This window comes from Mytilus edulis, chromosome 10, assembly GCF_963676685.1.
Source record: "Mytilus edulis chromosome 10, xbMytEdul2.2, whole genome shotgun sequence".
Lineage (NCBI taxonomy): Eukaryota > Metazoa > Mollusca > Bivalvia > Mytilida > Mytilidae > Mytilus > Mytilus edulis.
Genome location: NC_092353.1, coordinates 35,740,033 through 35,762,946, shown reverse-complemented (window position 1 = coordinate 35,762,946; position 22,914 = coordinate 35,740,033). Strand labels below are relative to the sequence as shown.

Genomic DNA, 22,914 nt, shown 5'->3' with positions numbered 1-22,914 from the left:
CGTCCAATTTTAGAATGTGCTATTATCTTGTAAACGGTCCAGATCCCCACCCCTAAACCATATATATTCTTGTAGGGGACAATAAAACAAATGAAATGAAATAAAAGGAAAGTCCCTAGGGGGTCACCCCACCCCCTCTTGTTTGAAAACTTATAAACGGTCAACATCCCCACCCCTAAACTATATATATTCTTGTAAGGGACAATAAAACTAATCAAATGAAATTAAATGGAAGTTCCTTGGGGTCACCCCACCCCGTTCAATTTGAGAATGTACTATTATCTTGTAAATGGTCCTGATCCCCACCCCTAAACCATATATGTTCTTGTAGGGGACAATAAAACAAATAAAATTAGATAAAAGGGAAGTCCTGAGGGGGTCATCCCACCCCCTCTTGTTTGAAAACTTGTAAACGGTCAACATCACCACCCCTAAACCATATATATTCTTGTAGGGGACAGTAAAACAAATAAAATGAAATGTAGGTAAAGTCCCTGGGGGTCACCACCACCCCCTCCTGTTTGAATACTTGTAAATGGTGGAGATCCCCACCAGTAAGCCATATATATTCTTGTATGGGACAAAAAATAAAATCAAATGAACATGGGACCATATGAATTGCCAGTTATGGGAGCTTTGTTTGGGAGACTTCGTAACAGCATCCTGTTACAATTACTTCTTGTTGTTTATACTCTTATATCTGGTAATAGTTCTAAATTTGTTGAGGTAAAATGATCTTTTTATGACCTATTTATATGTGTTTGTGCTCAACCGATCCTTTTACTTTATGTTCCATACTCATTTGTTCCTTATTTGATTTTTATACGTTCTACCTTTTAACTGCTTTATGTCCGTATGTTTGAAGATGGATCTTGGTTCGAAGGGATGAAATCACCGTGTTAGCGCTTGCATAAAAAAAAGATGTGGTATGATTGCCAATGAGACAACAATTCACAATAGACCAAAATGACACAAAAACTATCAACTATAGGTCAATGTACGGCCTTCAACAATGAGCATAGCACAAACCGTGTAGTCACCTATAAAAGGCCCAGATATGACAATTTCAAACAATTCAAACAACAAAACTAACGGCCGTATTTCATATACAAAAAAATAAACGGAAAACAAATATGTAACACAAAAACAAACGATAACTACTTAATTTCAGGCTCTTGTCTAGGGACAGGCACATACTAACATAATGTGGTGGGGTTAAACATGTTAGCAGGGTGTACATCCTTTCGGAGCATGCTATTACCTTGTTTAATTCGTTCCATCACTCGCTTATAATTCGCTTATAATACGTGTATCATATGTTGCACCTTTTAAAACACGATTTTCAATTGTTTTGTTGTCTCTGGTGGTAGATTTGGGTTCTTAGAGGTGATATAACTCTATAAGCGCATATGTCATGTTCCAGCGCTCGGATAATACCCTGTTACTTATTCGTTCCTTATTCGCTTTTAATGCGCGGGATAAGTATACGTTGCACCTTGAAATAAATCGTTTTTTAATTGTGTTCATGTCTCTGGTGGTAACAATGTGTTCTTAGAGAAGAAATGACCCTATTAGAGCGTGCATGTACCCGTTCCAGCGCTCGGTTAATACCCTGTTACCTATTCGTTACCTATACGTTACCTATTCACTTATAATACGTTTGTTGTACGTTGCACCTTTTAGAAAAGGATTTTCACTTGTGTTCATGTCTCTGGTGGTAACAATGTGTAATAAGGGATGAAATTACCCTTTTAGCGTGCATGTACCCGTTCCAGCGCTCGGTTAATACCCTGTTACTACCTATTCGTTACCTATTCGTTACTTATTCGCTTTTAATACGTTTGTTGTACGTTGCACCTTTAAGAAACGGATTTTCAATTGTGTTCGTATCTCTTGTGGTAATAATGTGTTCTTATAGATGAAATACCCCTATTAGCGCATATTACCCGTTCCAGCGCTCGGATAATACCTGTTACTTATTCGTTCCTTATTCGCTTTTAATTCGCAGGGTATACGTTGCACCTTGAAATAAATCGTTTTTTAATTGTGTTCGTGTCTCTGGTGGTAACAATGTGTTCTTAGAGATGAAATGACCCTATTAGCGCGCATGTACCCGTCTCAGCGCTCGGTTAATACCCTGTTACCTATTCGTTACCTATTCGTTACCTATTCACCTATAATACATTTGTTGTACGTTGCACCTTTTAGAAAAGGATTTTCAATTGTGTTCATGTCTCTGGTGGTAACAATGTGTTCTTAGAGATGAAATGACACTATTAGCGCATATGTACTCGTTCCAGCGCTCGGTTAATACCCTGTTACCTATTCGTTACCTATTCGTTGCCTATTCGTTACCTATTCGTTACTTATTCGCTTTAAATACGTTTGTTGTACGTTGCACCTTTTAGAAAAGGATTTTCACTTGTGTTCATGTCTCTGGTGGTAACAATGTGTACATGTAATTAGAGATGAAATGACCCTATTAGCGTGCATGTACCCGTTCCAGCGCTCGGTTAAAACCGTTACCTATTCACTTATAATACGTTTGTTGTACGTTGCACCTCTTAGAAAAGGATTTTCACTTGTGTTCATGTCTCTGGTGGTAACAATGTGTTCTTAGAGATGAAATGACCCTATTAGCGCGCATGTACCCGTCTCAGCGCTCGGTTAATACCCTGTTACCTATTCGTTACCTATTCGTTACCTATTCACCTATAATACATTTGTTGTACGTTGCACCTTTTAGAAAAGGATTTTCAATTGTGTTCATGTCTCTGGTGGTAACAATGTGTTCTTAGAGATGAAATGACCCTATTAGCGCATAGGTACCCGTTCCAGCGCTCGGTTAATACCCTGTTACCTATTCGTTACCTATTCGTTACCTATTTACTTATAATACATTTGTTGTACGTTGCACCTTTAAGAAAAGGATTTCCACTTGTGTTCATGTCTCTGGTGGTAACACTGTGTAATTAGAGATGAAATGACCCTATTAGCGTGCATGTATCCGCTCCAGCGCTCGGATAATACCCTGTTACTTATTCGTTCCTTATTCGCTTTTAATGCACGGGGTAAGTATATGTTGCACCTTGAAATAAATCGTTTTTTAATTGTGTTCATGTCTCTGGTGTTAACAATGTGTTCTTAGAGACGAAATGACCCTATTAGAGCGCATGTACCCGTTCCAGCGCTCGATTAATACCCTGTTACCTATTCGTTACCTATTCGTTACTTATTCGCTTTAAATACGTTTGTTGTACGTTGCACCTTTTAGAAAAGGATTTTTCACTTGTGTTCATGTCTCTGGTGGTAACAATGTGTTCTTAGAGATGAAATGACCCTATTAGCGCGCATGTACCCGTTCCAGCGCTCGGTTAATACCCTGTTACCTATTCGTTACCTGTTCACTTATAATACATTTGTTGTACGTTGCACCTTTTAGAAAAGGATTTCCACTTGTGTTCATGTCTCTGGTGGTAACACTGTGTAATTAGAGATGAAATGACCCTATTAGCGTGCATGTACCCGTTCCAGCGCTCGGTTATTACCCTGTTACCTATTCGTTACCTATTCGTTACCTATTCACTTATAATACATTTGTTGTACGTTGCACCTTTAAGAAAAGGATTTCCACTTGTGTTCATGTCTCTGGTGGTAACACTGTGTAATTAGAGATGAAATGACCCTATTAGCGTGCATGTATCCGTTCCAGCGCTCGGATAATACCCTGTTACTTATTCGTTCCTTATTCGCTTTTAATGCACGGGGTAAGTATATGTTGCACCTTGAAATAAATCGTTTTTTAATTGTGTTCACATGTCTCTGGTGTTAACAATGTGTTCTTAGAGACGAAATGACCCTATTAGAGCGCATGTACCCGTTCCAGCGCTCGATTAATACCCTGTTACCTATTCGTTACCTATTCGTTACCTATTCGTTACCTATTCGTTACTTATTCGCTTTAAATACGTTTGTTGTACGTTGCACCTTTTAGAAAAGGATTTTTCACTTGTGTTCATGTCTCTGGTGGTAACAATGTGTTCTTAGAGATGAAATGACCCTATTAGCGCGCATGTACCCGTTCCAGCGCTCGGTTAATACCCTGTTACCTATTCGTTACCTGTTCACTTATAATACATTTGTTGTACGTTGCACCTTTTAGAAAAGGATTTCCACTTGTGTTCATGTCTCTGGTGGTAACACTGTGTAATTAGAGATGAAATGACCCTATTAGCGTGCATGTACCCGTTCCAGCGCTCGGTTATTACCCTGTTACCTATTCGTTACCTATTCGTTACCTATTCACTTATAATACATTTGTTGTACGTTGCACCTTTTACAAAAGGATTTTCAATTGTGTTCATGTCTCTGGTGGTAACAATGTGTTCTTAGAGATGAAATGACCCTATTAGCGCATATGTACCCGTTCCAGCGCTCGGTTAATACCCTGTTACCTATTCGTTACCTATTCACTTATAATACATTCGTTGTACGTTGCACCTTTTAGAAAATATACCATGGTCGTGTGGTCTAGCGGGACGGCTGCAGTGCAGGCGATTTGGTGTCACGATATCACAGTAGCATGGGTTCGAATCTCGGCGAGGGAAGAACCAAAAATTTGCGAATCTAACATTGTTGGGTTGATGTTTAGACGAGTTGTATATATATATATACATATAGTTAGAAATGGCAGGTGAGTTTAGTCCTGTCAGTATTATAGAACTGGGGTACTGTACATAATTTATTATTAAATGTACAAACCGATTTTTATTACTTGTCTTAATAGTTTGATTTATTATTTTATCTGATATTTTATTTTTATTTCATCTGCATTGTCATCATTGTTATCATTGTATATACATTTAATGTAATTATTCATCTCATATGTGAGCGCTGTGATTAGCAATACAAATTATTCTAGTCTGTTCTATTCTATTAGAAAGCGTATGTCTAAATCCTGAATGTTACAAGCCATCCTTGTAAAGCAAAGCAGAGGGGAACTGCATTAGAAAAAAATGAAAATTGGAAATCCCTTGGATATTTATAAAAACTGCAGACAACATAAATATATATATTGCTAAATTGTCGTGTGTGTATCAAAAAGGTAAAACATGCTACACAGAAGAACAAGTGGTCAGTATGCTGGAGTTTCTTATCGACAACATATTTGTTGAGTTTGGAGGTACACTTTTCCAACAAATTGTCGGCATTCCTATGGGAACAAACTTTGCGCCTCTTCTTGACGACCTCTTCTTATTTTCATATGAATCGGAGTTCCTCCAGACACTAGTCTTGTCAAAAACAAGAGGATCATAGAAGCCAGATTATTTAATTTTACTTTCAGATATATTGATGATGTTCTTTCCATAAACAATCCGAACTTTTCTGAATCGATTCCATTAATATATCCCCCAGAACTAGAGATTAAAAAAACAACAGACACGGCTTCCTCCGCCTCATTTTTAGACTTATATCTCGAATTTGACTTACACAGTCATCTCAGTACCAGAATTTATGACAAACGAGACGATTTTAATTTTGAAATTATAAATTTCCCCCACCTTAGTAGCAATATACCAACTTCACCTGCATATGGGATATATATTTCCCAACTTATTCGATATTCAAGAGCTTGCAGCTCCTACTCATACTTTGTAAAACGTCATCAGTGTCTGAGTAGATAACACAAAGAAGGGATGTACAAGTACAGAGTCCCGTCATATATATATATATGTAAATAAGAAACACAAAAAAGGCATAAAGACATTGGCATCGACAAGTCATGTCTTCTTTGATTGTCTATAACTTTAAAAACCTTGGGATGTGTTTTAGTTGATTTAAGTTTTTTATGCATGATTTTTAATTTTTGTTTGTTTTGGCTTTAAACTAGCTGTCAGTAACTGCGAGTACCTTCAAATCATACTTTCTTGTTAATTTGACCTGTGGATACTATTTGTAATGCTTTTTTTGTTATTTAATGTTAACATGTATCTGTTCTATATACAAGCTTTGATTGTTTTGGATTACTACACATTGTTACTTTGTTGTTGATATTCAACCCACATGTGTTATATATTTAGATATATATGTTTTATATATGTGTCATTTATATGTTCTACGGAATTGTACAAGTGATGTCCGGAAACGCCTTTTGTTTTACTCTCTCTCTTTTATTATAACTGTCGTTAACGTAAGATGTAAAGATATAAAGACGAGGCCCATATCGTTACACATGTACCAAATTTTAGATTAGTTTTATTGCCCTACAAGAAATTTCTTAGTATTCCTAAACGGCAGATTGTATAGACAGAAGAAGAAGTATACTTAACAACAAAATTATTTTCATTTACTTGTGTATAATTGTAATTTAGTTCGTTTAAACGGGCATTGCTTTAGAGTGAAATTAATTTCTCCTGGGTGTTTTCATCAATGTAGCATAGAGAGCGTTGGGTTTTCCCGCTTCACAATTGATTTCGCGTCATATTATTGCCCACGTAACTATTCAGCACGACACCGTCAATCTGAAAAGTCGAATTTTCTTGGTAGATTTCATCTTGAATTTGGCCATGGATCCAGAGAATCCAATACCACTTAAAGAATCTCTTGATGTTTCATTACAAGACATTTTCAGAGCTGTTAAAAACAAGGTGACATTTAATCTAAACTCCGTCAGGAGTTCATTGATTTAAAGGGGTCCACTTAAGCTGTCTTTGCAGTTAAAAAACTCAAAGAAGATAATGAATACCACTGGAAATATGAGGGTAATAAAATGCAGCAAACACTTAATTCTGAATTTGTAGAAGACCATAATCAAGTAATTTGGGCTATTGAACATTGTAAATAAAGGCAACAGTAGTATACCGCTGTTCGAAATTCATAAATCGATAGAAAAAACAAATCCGGGTTACAGACTATAACTGAGGGAAACGTATCAAATTTAAGAGAAACTACGACACAACAGAAACACTAAATCAGACTACGCACGTGAAACATATTGAGACTCTATTTTCTGTGTCTCTATTAAGTTTATTATCATACTTAGTTAATTGAATCATGACATGTTACAGTGTATGTTCACCTTTCTGGTCTTTGGTTGTATCATATTGAATGATCTCCCATTATTTAAAACCGCGTTATTGTTCGCAACAAAAAAAAAAGATGTTGAATAGTTCATTTGCCAATTTCCGATTTGATTCTGTTATTACACATTTTTTAAACAAATTACTTCCCTTTGTCAATCGTAGACTGGCTCCATACCGGACACATTTGCAATGCAAGGCATGATGAATTCAAAGTGATGTATCGGCGGTTTAACTTATTTTTCATAAAAAGTAATTACGGATGTCAAAAGTACTTAGCTTAACAACAAATTAATGTAATTATAAGATTTGAAAACCTTAAAGATTACCCACATTACGCACAGGTAAATTTGGCGTTTCTACTACCTCTCCATTGTAAATAATAATTAATGTCCCTCATAAGGGAGACAACTTAAGAGCCGCCGTGGTGTAGTGGTTAGTGCATTGGACTACTAACACAAAGGTTCCTGGTTCGATTCCCGTCTGGGATGAAAATTTCAGGGACTGAATTTTCGGCGCTCCCTTGACACCATTTGCGTGTATGGTCTTGAGGAAATAATGATAGTCCGTCGGAAAGGGACGATAATGGCTGACCCGCGTTAAGAGAGAGCCATATCTCTTGCACGTTAAAGACACCCTTGTAGATTTCGAAAAAGAGCAGGCTAATGCCGCTACAAGGCAGCACTCGCACCCGCAAAGTGGAAAGGGATTAATATAAGTTGCAAAACTTTTTTCCCAATCCACTATAATTAAATATGTTTAAACTAACTTAAAAAGGATCTCTAATTACTTGGTCAAAAACGGGAATTGGCAAATAGCCTATTGTGCACATATCAGGCATTTCCAGGTATAACAAAGAGATCCCTATTATTATTTCAAGTCCATATGTTATGGCATTTGGCATACATCAAATGATTATATATTTATTATGTGTAAATTTAGTGAAAAGTGAAAATTAAGGGAAAAGGGGAGTGTTCAGGTATGATTAACTTTGGGATATTAAATAACCCTATGTGGTTGTAGTTAAAAGAACAAGTATATAGCAAGTTCCTTTTATTTCAATTATTTACAAGACAATGTCATTAAATATGTTGCCCTATTGATTTTTTTTTTAAATTTATTGTGTGTTTTAAAGTCTGGTTAATTGTTTTGAAAAGAGACATTGCTCATATGTTTTATCTAAGCACTCCATACCATCCAGACATTATTATTCTAATAATAGATTACGTGAGCTAGTCCCCCCCTTTCTTGATTTAAGTGAACATGTTTTGGGGTGTTTATATTATTTGACATTGGGGTAAGAGATTATTGGTTAACTAAAGACAAGATGCTTATGTTAGATGTTATGTATGTTTATATGTCGAATATTATGTATTCATGTATTGCTGTTTCATTTGGATCAGCACAAAGTTGTATTCTTAAAAGCTTGTTTTCATTACAGTCTCAAAAGCAGCAGAACATCATCAAACATACAAACAAGAACATCATCACTACATGCATTCGTCATAACCCACAGAACACACCCCAAACCTCGTTCACACAGTCACAAACAGTATATCATAAAAACAAAATATAAAAAAAATTTGATTAAAATTGAAAAAGGAAATGGGGAATGTGTCAAAGCGACAACAACCCGACCATAGAGCAGACAACAGCCGAAGGCCACCAATGGGTCTTCAATGTAGCGAGAATTCCCGCACCCGTAGGTGTCCATCAGCTGGCCCTAAAAATATGTATACTAGTACAGTGATAATGGACGTCATACTAAACTCCGAATTATACACAAGAAACTAAAATTATAAATCATACAAGACTAACAAAGGCCAGAGGCTCCTGAATTGGGACAGGCGCAAAATTGCGGAGGGGTTAAACATGTTTATGAGATCTCAACTCTCCCCCTATACCTCTAGCCAATGTAGAAAAGTAAACGCATAACAATACGCACATTAAAATTCAGTTCAAGAGAAGTCCGAGTCCGATGTCAAAAGATGTAACAAAAGAAAATAAATAAAATGACAATAATACATAAATAACAACAGACTATTAGCAGTTAACTGACATGCCAGCTCCCGACCTCAATTAAACTGATTGAAAGATTATGTCTTCATCATACGAATATCAGGCACAATCCCTCCCGTTAGGGGTTAAGTATCATACTATCATAAAATATATGAGAAGAAAATAACCCGTGTCATGCCAATAACTGTTTTTTTTTTTTAAATAAATGTGTTTAGTTCCGATGCAAAGACCCTATAAGTGTAACCTCATTGGTTGATATCTTTGGCGGAAGTACATGTGATACATCCTCATTCTTTCAATATCCAAGCTGTGGGAAGGTCGTGCTCCACGTGTTGTCGGCAAAGTAACTATATTCTTTAACTTTTACTTACATTTGCCTTGGTGGCAATATAGCCTTGGTGGCTTTAAGACCTTGGTGGTCATTTATATATGCCTTGGTGGCAATAGACCTAGGTGGTCATTTATTTATGCCTTGGTGGCAATAGACCTAGGTGGTCATTTATATATGCCTTGGTGGCAATAGACCTAGGTGGTCATTTTTGTGATATTTTACATTTGCCTTGGTGCCAACATTGAATTGAAAATACTAGCCTTGGGGGCGCCAAGACCTTGGTGGTCATTTATATTCGCCTTGACGGCTTTTTGATAGAACTAGATGGTAATGTTTGACCTTGGTGGCAAAATGCTTTGGGATTTAGACCCTGGGGTAGTTATTATCAACCCATGTGGTCAGATATTTATTATGCCGTGCGCCGGTTAAACGTAGGGCAAAGTGATATCGCTATATAAAATATATGCGGAAGTGGGGGCTCTGGCCATTTTGGAAACCTGTATAGTTGAAAGGAGAATAATAAATTGTTTATAGGGTAAATAGTTTCTTTTGTTACTTTTGAGTGTTGTGGATTTTTCATTGATTATTATATCGTACATACTGATAGAAAATGCTTATTAAAGAATTTGTTAGAAAAGAATAGAATTATCAAGAAAGTGGAATAATTTAGTGTGACATGTCACTTGATATTAATGGTGTTTACCGGAGTGATGTGTATTGAATTATAAGGTGTCTTCGTCGAGGTCCGCGTTCAGCGGTCTGTTTGATTGTACATAGAATTGAATAGAATATTTTTGTTTTCAGATGGTGTTACCTACAGCTTTGACAGGCTGATGAATGAAGGAGAAGCAATATGACATTGCACAATGATTCATGTCAATGAGTTCGAACAACCTAAAAGGAAAGGATTTTTTCTGATCAGAATATGGTGAGAACAAATTGCAATTTAAGTAATGTTTTGATTTCTGAAAATAGGAAAATAATGAATGGGAAAAATATGGATAAAACACTAAATTAAGTATGTCTGTGTTGAAAAAGACAGAATATGCCAATATGGCACGGTACTAAAAAAAAAAAAAAAAAAAAAAATCATGATGCTTACTATTGGATGTGTATAGAATTTCATTGACGTGTTCAAATATGTCACAAAAATCTGTTCGTCTTGGGAGATTAAATAATGGTTGCAATATTTTTGTTTTGTTTTATTTAATAAATATAATGTTGAATGATTTTGTATACTAGTACAAATGTATACTTAAATTTTTATGTATGATGGTTAAATTTTTTAAATTAGATTTCTTTGTCTACAGTTTGAGGGACACTGATTCCCTAGTGGTTTTCCACGTGAATTGTAGGCAAAGGGATTTGTCCTTTTCAAAGTGTGACTAATGCTGTCTTCTTAAGTACAAATAAACAATTTGTTATTGGTTAATATATTTTCAGCAGACGTGTGAAGAATCAAGTGGAAATACAATTGTCAATGTTCCTGATTAGGAAGTATAAGAGTGTGTTTGATTCAACAACAGTAAAGAAAGACAAGCCAGCATAGTTTACACTTGGAGGTGAAGTCCCTTTGCTTACAAGCTTTCTACGTGCTAAAGACGTTATCAAAATAATGACAATGTTCATTTTGATAGGAGTTCATTGCCTTAACTCAATTTTTAAGTCTGTTTGTGGTCAAATTCATGAGAATTTATTGAATTATGAACTATTTATAAAGAACTGTGTATATGTATCTTTAAATGTTTAGTAGTGTTTTAAAGTAATTAAGGAATAATATTTAATGAAAGTGTTGAAGATATTTTTGTTTTGAGTATTGGGAATACTATCCCTTAAGGGAAAGCCTTGCTAGTGGTGTAATTTGAGATTGGCCTGCAAATATGCTATATGGACTATAGAGTTTTCTATGCCCATAACTTAACATGAACTGGATGCAAGATTATATCAATCACTGAGGATATGTGTATAACCTCATTGGTTGATATCTTTGGCGGAAGTACATGTGATACATCCTCATTCTTTCAATATCCAAGTGGTGGTTGGTTTAAGGGCTATGTTTGGTCAGGCAATACATATTGCCTGTTTGGGTTGATGAGGTTCTTGATAAGTTCCCCCCTCTCCCACCCATAAGTACCAAAATGTGGATATGTTTTTATATTTATATTTTAATATTGGTATTACATGTATGCATTTTGGGTTGATGAGCACGAGACAACATTAGAAAAACATAAGCATTACAATGGGATAATGTTGACAAAACAAACCTTCGCTTTATCGATTTTCAAGGGAAAGGTCAATTAGGGCAAGTGTATTGGTATGTTTGTGTTTGCTTTTTCATTACAATGGTAAAAATAAGATTATATATCTTGGATGACAATAATGTTGATTATAATGCTTCATTTTATGAGCTCCAGAGTAGTTATATAACTGAGAAACAACTGCGCACTATATCCGGTGAGCTCTTCTGCATTGCATTGTGCATAGAAGTCCACATTTTGGTTTTTGAAACGTTTAGATATTATCTTGTATTCGGTTCTTTCCTCTAGAGTTTTCTATGCCCATAACTTAACATGAACTGGATGCAAGATTATATCAATCACTGAGGATATGTGTAAATCAATATTAAAAGCCAAAATATGCAATCTTTAATGACCTGACAACAGTATCGTAACTATATCCCTTCTTAATAAGTCTGTTTAAAGGTTTTGTAAGCTTTTAGGTGAATACTGACATTTTAGTGCTTTGTAAATAATATTACCATAAAAAATTGGATGTGAAATACCTGAACATATAAGATGTCTGCATGTTGAGTTATATTTACGAATTATTTCCTTATACCGGTGATAAAATTTAGTAAATGTGTTGACCAGTTTGTGATATCGAAAACCCTGGTGTAATAATTTTTTAGTAATACATACATTTCTCTTGCTAAAATCTAATACGTTGTTACATACACGAGCGAATCGTACAAGTTGAGATATATAAACACCATAAGATGGTGACAATGGATAATTAACGATAGGAAATGAAAAATCATGTCTTTTATCATAAATTTTTGTATTTAGCTTCCCGTAAATGATATAGATATCAAGATCGAGGAAAGGGCAGTGGTCATTGTTAGTATTAGCTCTATTTAAAATAAGTTCAACAGGATAAATTTCTTTAGTATACATATTGAAGTCGTCATTATTGAGAGCCAATATATCATCCAAATATCTAAAAGTATTGTTAAATATTTGTATCAAATGTTGTTTCGACGGGTCTTTGCTAATTTTAGTCATAAATTGTAACTCATAACAATACAAAAACAGGTCCGCAATAAGTGGTGCACAGTTATTCCCCATTGGAATTCCAATAACATGACGATATACGAAATCTCAAAAGCGAACAAAAATGTTATCAAGTAAAAATTCAAGCGCATACATAGTATCAAAGCCTGTCCAATTTACATAGTTCTTTTGTTTATTGCTACTAAAAAATGACCTAAAAGAGTTTGAACATATTTTCTCGCATTCTGACTTTTTAAATGCCCAGTTAATAAGGGATGTGAATTTAATATGAATATGAGGCAAAGTGGTATAAAGGGTAGAAAAATCAAAACTTTGAACAGATTCAAAATGACCAATATATGCATGCAATTTATCAAGTACTTCCAACGAGTTTTTGATACTCCAAAAGTAATTAATTCCACTATTTTCAAAGGCCTTATTTGAACAATTTATTATCAGGTTTTTTATTGTACCAAGTGAACTAGTAAGTAAAACAGAAAATTTAGTAGTGGAACAATGGCTTGTATAAGATGAAATAAATCTATATTCGTAAGGTTTTTTGTGTAGCTTCGGAAGCCAGTACATAGTTGGGACTTTCATTGTATTTGGTTCTGCTTGTAAAGAAGTAGCTGAAAGTTTGTGTTTGTTACAGATGTCGTTTTCTGAAAATGAAGTCAGTTTGAATGTTTATGAATTCGTGATTTCCTTTTGCAGAACCTCTATATAAAATTTACGTCAAATAATAATGATATTAAAAGCAGCTTTATCAGCCGGGACAACAACAAATCCCTTGGCTAGTTCTTTTAGTTTATGTTTGATACGTGAAATAGGGTTTTTATGGTTGTTGTTAAGAGTAAAATGTTCTTTAAAATGTTGTATTCAAATATCAACTATCTTCATTACTGAATTAAAAAAAAGAGTCCAAAGATTTGTTGTCAGCTTTTTCCCGTTTTACCCATTTCAAACAGTAGGTATAGAGTGAGTCGTGGATGATATTACGACACTCATTCCAATTAATAATTGACGGGGGACGATATTTAGGTCCTTTACTGAGGAATGATTTTAACTCTCGGTCGCGAACGATGTTAAGGTCTCCTGTTATGACATGGGAAATGGGGCCATAAGTGTATTTGGAATTTCTGCAATTACACGACATAGGTGTATTTTCAATGATATTTATATCTTTACACAATTAGCTATAATTAAACACATATTTCCGGGTAGATTTCTTGTAAATATAACAAATAAGAGGGAGTTCAGTATTATCAAAATATCCAGGAATTTGTTCTTTAACAGAATGGTCGTTAAAAATACCGGCAATATTTACAAAATCAAAACCTTTATTGACATACTTATTTTAAAATAATGTTTTTTATGATCTTCAGGGCGGTCAATTTTTGGAAACAATTTAGAATAACAATATGCCATTATAATTTGAACAATTTCATACTTAGGACTGTAATATGAAATTGTGTTGCAATCCTCTAAAATTTTATTTAATGTATTTATAGGTAAAGAACAAAGCTTGGTTAACAGATAATGTCTAGATCCGAAATATTTGTATGGTTGGTTCGAAATTGTTTTTTATTGCGATTTTTTCTGCGTCCATGAGAACGATTTTTACGAACTGTTTTAGAAACTATATCCAAAATGTTAACAGAATCGGTTCTTGATATATTGCCAATTCCTATGATATTATCATTAAGACCGAGAGGGTAGACTGTCTGTAATTTTTTTTATCCAATTTAATTCAACTTTTTTCCGTGAGCGTACAAACTTTGAATGAGATTCACCAGGCTGCTTATTTACTACTTCTAAAGGTTGAACTGTTAAATATTTAATAGGATGATTGTGCTTCTTAAGATGTTGATAAATGATACTTTTGAATTTATTGGGTCTTTTAAAACGATACAGGTGTTCTTACCATTACAAAGCAGAGATAACTCAAAACACAGATTGGATATGGCACGGTACTGTATCTATAAACCCCTAACAACATTATAGAAATACACTAGAGATATGAGAATACTCGCCAGTTTATAGAAAGTGCATATGTATATAGCAATGATGTAATGTATGGTTTTAACTAATTAAATCTTTTTTTTTTAAATTCTGAAATCGGCGAATAGTGATAACTACAACTGAGTTGATTTGTTTCCATGTTTGCTAACGAGGTTTTTAAGAAAAATACATCATTTCAAATTGGGCACAATTGGAAGATACCAGCAAACAATGTCATTTATCTTTTGAAACTGTATTTGCAAGATGAAAATCTGCCTCGGTAATGAAAAATTCTAAAATAAATGTCTTTCGGTTACCATCTACCATACCAGAATTGCACAATTTTCTCTGCTGTTATCCAAAGTAAAAAAACTGTCTTTTCATTCAACATACTGTATTTTATGTTGAGATGTATTTAATATGATGATCATGAATTATATTAAATGAAATAGTTGGCATATAGTAGATAAACTTTGTGATTTATCAGTAAAATTGTCTTTAATATCATTCCTGTTACTGATTATGGCTATGCTGTTGCTTTTAATCAGGTAACATGACAGATGGTAACAGAAAGGAATTACACAGTACTTTTTGTCCTTTTATTCGAATTGTGTGGAAGTTTAATTCCATCTACATATCAATTAAATTAGATACTATAAACACACATTTACTGTTATAGTGCTGAAAATGAAATATTTTCAGAAGGTACAAAAAAGGATGTAACAGGAGAGAACAACAAAATTAGTCTTCTCTAAATTCATATCTTTGGGGAGTTCGGATTTTTCAAACTGGCTGCCATTCACCTTTACATATGGAGTCATGCATGCAGGAAATTATGCTCTTTGCATTATATTTAGTGTTGTCAAATCGTACACCTTTTCCTAACCGGTTACTCGGATAATCGTTCGACCGATTAACCGGTTAACCGGTAGTTTAAGTTGGCGATTGAAAGCCTTATCAATATTACCCTACACATAGATAAGATGTGGTATGAGAGCCAATTTGACAACCTTTCATCCAAGCTTATGGAACTGAAGTTTGTCCTTTGGTATTATAATTTGTCTGTGAGGATTCTGGGCGAAGTTTGACTTTTAATAATCAAATACACCGTATCAACTATAGCGTTCTTACCAACTTCAGATAGAAAAAAAAAACTTCTTGATCTCATAGAACTGAATATGTCTGAAACCGATTATTCTTTCCATATCTCGTGTTGTCTTCGAATATAATGTGGAGTGTTTCAATTTGAAATGATTAATTATTAAAAAGAAGATGTGGTATGATTGACAATCAGACAATTCTCCACGAGTGACCAAAATGACACAGAACAACTGTTGGTCACCGTACGACATGTTTCTTTACTTTGTTTGCTTGATTTTTAAGCATGTTACTCGTACTATCACGTATACATTGAGTACATTCATATTGGTTTGCATTTCACAATTTTTGAGTAAGCATTTCGTTTAAAGTAAGAATAAGCCTTGCACTACGGAGGTTTCACATTTAAATATAGGTTTACACAATATTAGATCAAACACAAAATAATGAAGTAACTAGTATTTAATCGCATTACTGATTTAAGGTTACTGTTAAAAAAACATATATACTAATTATGTTTGTTTAAGATCCTGCCTGAGCTCTAATTAATTTTATGTTTTTAGGATAAACAATAGCAATCAATATACTGGACAATTGATATGTCAAATTAATTACCTCGACGACTTTTTTTAAATAAAACATAACTATTTATTGATCTATTACAAATTTTATCAAATCTATCAAAATTGAAAAAAAGTCCGGTTAACCGGTTAGCGTTTTTGGTATGCGGTATTCGGTCGTTCGACCGGTTAACCGGTTAACCGGTTAACCGTTGACAACACTAATTATATTACAAGAAACCAAATCTTAGATCTTTCAAACATTTTCACAAGTGAAAATACCCAGTGGTAATTACCCATTGGGACAATATTTCAAAGACCCTTAAAAATGCAAAATTTTATCACATGCTTTAGTTATAATAAAATCAAACCAGTAAGGGACAAGTTTTCTATATAATCTATCATTTTTGTGAAAATCGGAAGCCTGTTTACTTAATTTGGATATGGTTTGAATGATTAAGTTGTCAGAAAACACCACCGGCACCGGACAACATGCTTTTTTGGGGGTTGGGGTTGACATTTAAATTATAATATATTTTTTCGAAGAAATATAAGAAAGAGTGTTTAATTGGCATAGTTGGTGCATTATATACTCTAGTTGATACTGAAGCATGACATTTTTTAAAAGAATGGTTGAATAAAAAATTTGATAGCTGGTGAAAGATGGAACATGGAAATTAGAATTTTTCAGATATTGTCTCAGATATTTTCATATTATTGTCTCTCAATTTGCGTGTTACTTCTTGACATTAGGTACATTCGTGATATCAGTATGTCATTGGTCAAAATTCGATTATGACATCAAATGGTATTGCTTTCCTCTGAAATTCCTATTGTGACATCATAAAACGGGTGACCTTGCCAGATACGTCACACGGAAATAACATATATTTTTTTGCATATCAATTTAAACGAAGGATAATGATTGTCTGCATATCGGTTACAAAATCATGAGAGAAATAGATTCCACCACCAAATATCGTGCAATTCTGTACTTATCCACTCGTATCGAGTGAATATATTCCGTATTAAACTCGATGCAGTGCTAGCATATAATAGGTAAAAAATGCATACTAGAGTAGTTAATGTTTTACTCCCAATGGTTCTACTAGTAATCTTTTTCACAAAACAGTTGACTTGACTTTCGGCATCAATAAATCATTGACTTCATCATGTACAATATTGAAGTAATAATCGATTAACTTTAAATAAATAAAAAAAATCAGGATCAACTACTCCTAAAGCTCCTACATGCATGACTTTCAGGCTGTTGAACGCTTTTTAAAAAAATCATTTTAGTATGAAAGAACTTTCGAACAAAAATATAACAAACATAAAAAAATCACGAAGACAATTTATATTGCTAAAAGTATATTCGTTAATTTATTACCTGTTTTCAGACCGATACATACATACTATAAAATGCAGTCTACAGATATAATTTCTGAGGAATAAGTGTCTGTCGAACATGAAAAGTAATGACCCCAAAAACCTGCATCAGAAAAGCTGAAATTGAAATAAAATTGACAAACAAGGGTTGAAATAACTGGCATGTTAAAGAGTTAATAGTGAGTTATGCTAGTTATCGCTTTACCGACATTGAATCGGGGTTCCAATTAAAAATCGTAATCTGGTTACGTGTATTTCTGAAATTCTTATAAAATACATACACTTATTCGTTGATACTAAATATTACAACAGATTCGTGTAATCCTAATTAATTTTTAATTAGCAATTCCACATAGATCACTATTGATAACATGAACTGCATTACGAAACGAAATAAAATTCCAAACTTAGTTGATTCATGAGCGTAAATGAAGTGTGTTTATATTTTTCTTTTAGTGCACTGAATTTGTCAATACTGGCTGTAAAATGCTTTCCTATGAAATGCATAGCCACAGACGTTTACCATATCGACCCATCAAGTCTTATTCCGTTAGGAGTTCATGCAATTCTCTTAGATTTTGTATTTTACCTAGAAATTACTCTTCTTTGTACATTTATTGACTTTAACTTATCTATTGTCAACTTAACCTTTCTTTCAATATAGTCAGAATTGACGAACATATAGCTGCACATTTAAAGAAGCCTTTAAATGGTTAATCTATTTAAAAGTAAATATCCTTAAGTTATAACTGGAAAAGGTTTATGAGTTCTTGCAAAAGGCCATGATCATTAACTGAAATAAAATATCATCTTCGCATGCACATCGAAATACATAAATAATCAATGTTAGATATACAAATGTAAATTTTACCTCCTGAAAATAGTACACCCAAAAAGCACTACAAACGAGTGCAGCTCCATGCTCTATCTAAGTCATAAATGGAGTCCCAAAAAAAGTGAATGCTACGGTATACTTTACTTATGAAAAACGATATATTCGTCATCAAGTTGAGAAGAGGAAGACGATCCATGGAAACTCAAGATTTCAGACATTCACCTGCCCAATCATCTTTCAATAAATTATGTAATCCGTTACCACGTTAAAGGTAAATTCTTTAGTAATCTTAGTATCTAAGTTTTTTCTGTTTTTCATCTCTAACATGTTAACACAACTTGCAATTGATAAATGTAAAATTGAGTGTATCATATGCATGTTGTTAATTCTATTAGATCAAAAATGCTATGTCTACTCGATCTACTCTGTATTTTAGTATGCATTGACCGTTTAAGAAAGAGGGAGAGTCAAACTCATAGATAGAAAATAAACTGACAACACCATGGCTAAAAATACAAAGACAAACAGACAAATAATAGTACAGAAGAAAATGCTAAAAAAATAATAAAAAAAACAAAAATTTTAATTTTTTTTTTAAATAATTACATTTGATGTATGTTTCATTATAATACTTTATTCTGATTGGCTTACTGCACATCACATGTTATTCCGTAAGCAGTTGCATTGCTCAATACAACTTTTCATTCATGATAACACGTGGTCCAACAATAAAGTGCACAGGTGAATTAAATAAAATATTATTTTTTTTTGAAAACTCAATGGAACACAAAATTTTCTGAATTTTTCCAAAAATAAAGTTAAAATGTATTTGACAATGTGCAGCAACATGGACATTGAAAAAATATTACACAGGAAATTTGCCATTACCATTTTTTATAATTTTACATCCTGGTTTCAAATTGAGTAAAGGAATTGTTCATAAGAAATAAATTCGTTATCTTGGTGTAATCAGGGGCTGCGCCTCGGGGTGTATGAATTTTCAACAACGGTGTAAAATTCTGTACACCCCTGATTACACCAAGATAACTAATATTATTCGGTAGGTCACATTTGTGAAAAGAGAAAGGATATTGTAGTTACGACATAAGGAACATATCTGATATCATCTGTGGCACGGTTATTCCATAACAGGCAACCAACTCGTGATGGTGTCCGTAAAATTAACGAAGGGATGATTGAACTTCACCATTTAGAACTCTTGGTTTAATAGCTTCCTTGTGAGCAGCAATCCTCTATCAAGGAAATCATGATAGGAAATACAAGCCCAGGAATATCGTATCAATTGGGAGTTATATACTCCGTATGCAGGCGCTGCTTGAATGTTGCTACATAAAAATGGAAAGTTCATAATTGGGAAGCTGTCGTAAAGTTTTGTTTTCAACCAACCCTAATTGTCAATTTCTAGATGTAAGTCAAGATATGAGGCAGACTTAGCTGTATCTGTAGTATCCTTTATCTCCAGTTCGATGGGAAAGATTCGTTTAACATAGTCACCAAATTTTGTATTATTTAGTGAGAGAACATCATATATAGCGGAAAGGAAAGTTAAAGGATATTGCTAACTTCTTGTCTTTCTTTCTAAGAAGTTCCTGTATGAAGTCAGCCTTATAATAAAAAAGAAACAAGTCGGCGAGAAAAGGGGCACACTTGGTACCCCTTGGAATTCCGACAGTCTGTTGAAAAACACGTCTTTCAAACGTAACAAATATGTTGTCAATCAAGAAATCAAGCATCTTGATAATGTCAGTTTTAGAGAATTTTCGGTTTGAATCAGAGTGATTCTTTACAAAGTAGGATTTATCCCTCCCCAAGACAAGATACTTGTATCTACGTTCGCCATTTTTTAATGAAACAAAGTAATACCAACTCTTTCAATTTGTCTCTGTGTTTGGAACGGGTTATACTTGTGTAAAGGGTAGGAAAGTCAGATGTTTTAATACTATAACAAATTGAGAGAGTCTTAGATTGTATATACTCTAAAATATCTTTGGAATGTTTTAGTATACACATCTAAAAAAGGCAGTTTAACAATAACCTTGGAGCCCGGCTTTGATTGCTGATAAAACAGATGTTAATAATTTGGAAAGAGGTTTCGTGGACCACTTGGAAGACCATGCAATATACTGTTGTTTGTAAGGACTCTTATGTCGTTTAGGTATCCAATACAGTGATGGAAGATCCAGTTCTTCATCTTTTGTTGAAATTCCAAAGGAACATAGAACAGACCTATGATTTTTCAGGATTTCCTCTTTGGTTAGTGCCGTGAGGGTATATGTTGAGTTTCCAAGTGAATTGTGACCATAAGAATCCATAGAGTTTTGAATAATTTCTCAAAATAGTTTGTATAATGCTTTTTTCGAAAACAAATTAAAAAAGTATGGGTCACCGGGTTTTTTTCAGGCTACATATTATGCTAAATTGTCAGATTTTGTTAAGATAATACAGGGAAAGCCCAATTTCATGTGAAAGATAAAAAGAAAACTTCACCATAAAATCTAAAGATAAATATGAAAAGATAGCTCTTATAATATGCTTTCAGATAAGAAATAATGTTGTTTCTTGCTGCATAATAAAATATGTAAATTAATTTTACATTCTATTATGATATTCACTTTCTCTGTGTTATCTTCCCTTGTATCTGAGTTTTCTCTACTTATGTTGTAAAGTCGAAAAAGGAATCAAACAAAAATATTCTGTTTTCTTTACAAGTACAGGAATAAATATGATAAAACACATATTTTTCTATATTGAGATTAAAAGTCTTACACTGGACATTTCATTACATATTTAGAAAGATTATTATCTGCTATTCTAAATTCAAAGATCAAAGAAAACACCTAAGTTACAGTGAACATTAATTAAGAAAAACCAAATAAAATGCATGCATGCAATGACCCCTATATATACATGTATACAATCATTAGGCGGAAAAGTAATGTATGTGAAAAAGCAGCCGATACCTTATTCGATATTCGATATGCAGTGGCTGCTATCAGTACTTTCGATATTGAAGTTTCGTAAGTTGAATATAATAAAAAAAAATTAAACATTCAATAACATTCAAGTCAGATAGTTCAAATTATTACTATAGTTGTAAAAACTACATGAACTAAGAGATAAAGGAAATCTTTCATGTGACCAAATAAAGTTTTCGTAAATTCCCGGTGTCCTCAAATATAAACCCTTTTGCAAATCTCATATTTCTCTTTGTGACCTTAAGATTAATAACATAATTAAGAATGAAAATTTAAAAGACAATATTTCAGGAAACAAACAGAAACGAACGTTCCACGAAGATTTAAAATCATAGATAAGAACAACTGTGGAAACCCCAAAAAGAGATATTTTCGAATGACTAAATGATGTCAATAATCAGCTAATCCAGGAACAGTAAGATCTTCTTAATTTATGGAGGACTCAACGTGCAAGTTTACTATTTCAAAAAAATCAATATCGTGAAAACCTACCACTGAAAATCAGCGAGACCATCTATTCTTTCAGTATAAAAAAAATGAATACTATTGTAGGCTTACTATATATAAAGATACTTTTTAAAGAATTTTCCCAGTAATTATGTCATCTTCGATATGAAAGGAGGGCTTGAAGTGTCAATTCAAAATCGCTAAACAAAAATCACTTTTAGCCCTCTGTTAGAAAACAAGACAAGGAGTCAACCCAAATTCCTTTTTGGATCCCTCGTATCTTAATATTAATTAAACATCTGCATAACGGAATGCAGATTGAGAGATCAGGGGGTCTAGTCATCGTTCTGTGCCATTTGAACTGAATTTTCGACGACTTAAACTTAAAAGTCACACTCTCTTTTATTTCCTTTTACTTGCCGTAAATATATCTATTTTTTTCTATTTTTTTAAATGCTTTTTAAGAGATTGTTTGTTTTAGTACATCTCTAGTTGCATTTTATTGCAATGTATCTATATTTCCAAAAGACAAATGTGCAACTTTCAAAAGGGTTTATATTTCAGTACAACGGGAATTTACGACAGCCTGAAGGAGGTATAAAACGATTTCCTAGTTATTCTTTTGTATCTTATACCTATAACTATCAATATTTAGTTGTTATCGAATATTTATCATGTTTAGATTTTTATTATTATAAACTAAGCAATTTGAATATCGAACCGACTTCCAGCAGAAGATTAGATATTTAATTTCGAAAAATGAATAGCGAACTGGCAGCTATTTTTTCAAATCCATGAAATAGAAAAGCAAATAAGGTTGACCTTAAACATGTTTCTTATTTTCATCGCTGAAAATGGAAAACTAACACATATTATTATATATAAATTGA

The 22,914-nt window shown here is 33.6% G+C and overlaps 1 long non-coding RNA gene across 1 annotated transcript; it reads left to right on the top strand.

Annotated features, from left to right (window-relative positions):
• The first annotated feature begins 9,339 nt into the window (after positions 1-9,339).
• On the top strand, positions 9,340-12,039 carry LOC139492408 (uncharacterized). Its single transcript, XR_011656820.1, has 3 exons — positions 9,340-9,441; positions 10,234-10,357; positions 10,873-12,039. It is a non-coding gene; the product is annotated as an uncharacterized lncRNA (long non-coding RNA).
• Positions 12,040-22,914: the final 10,875 nt, after the last annotated feature.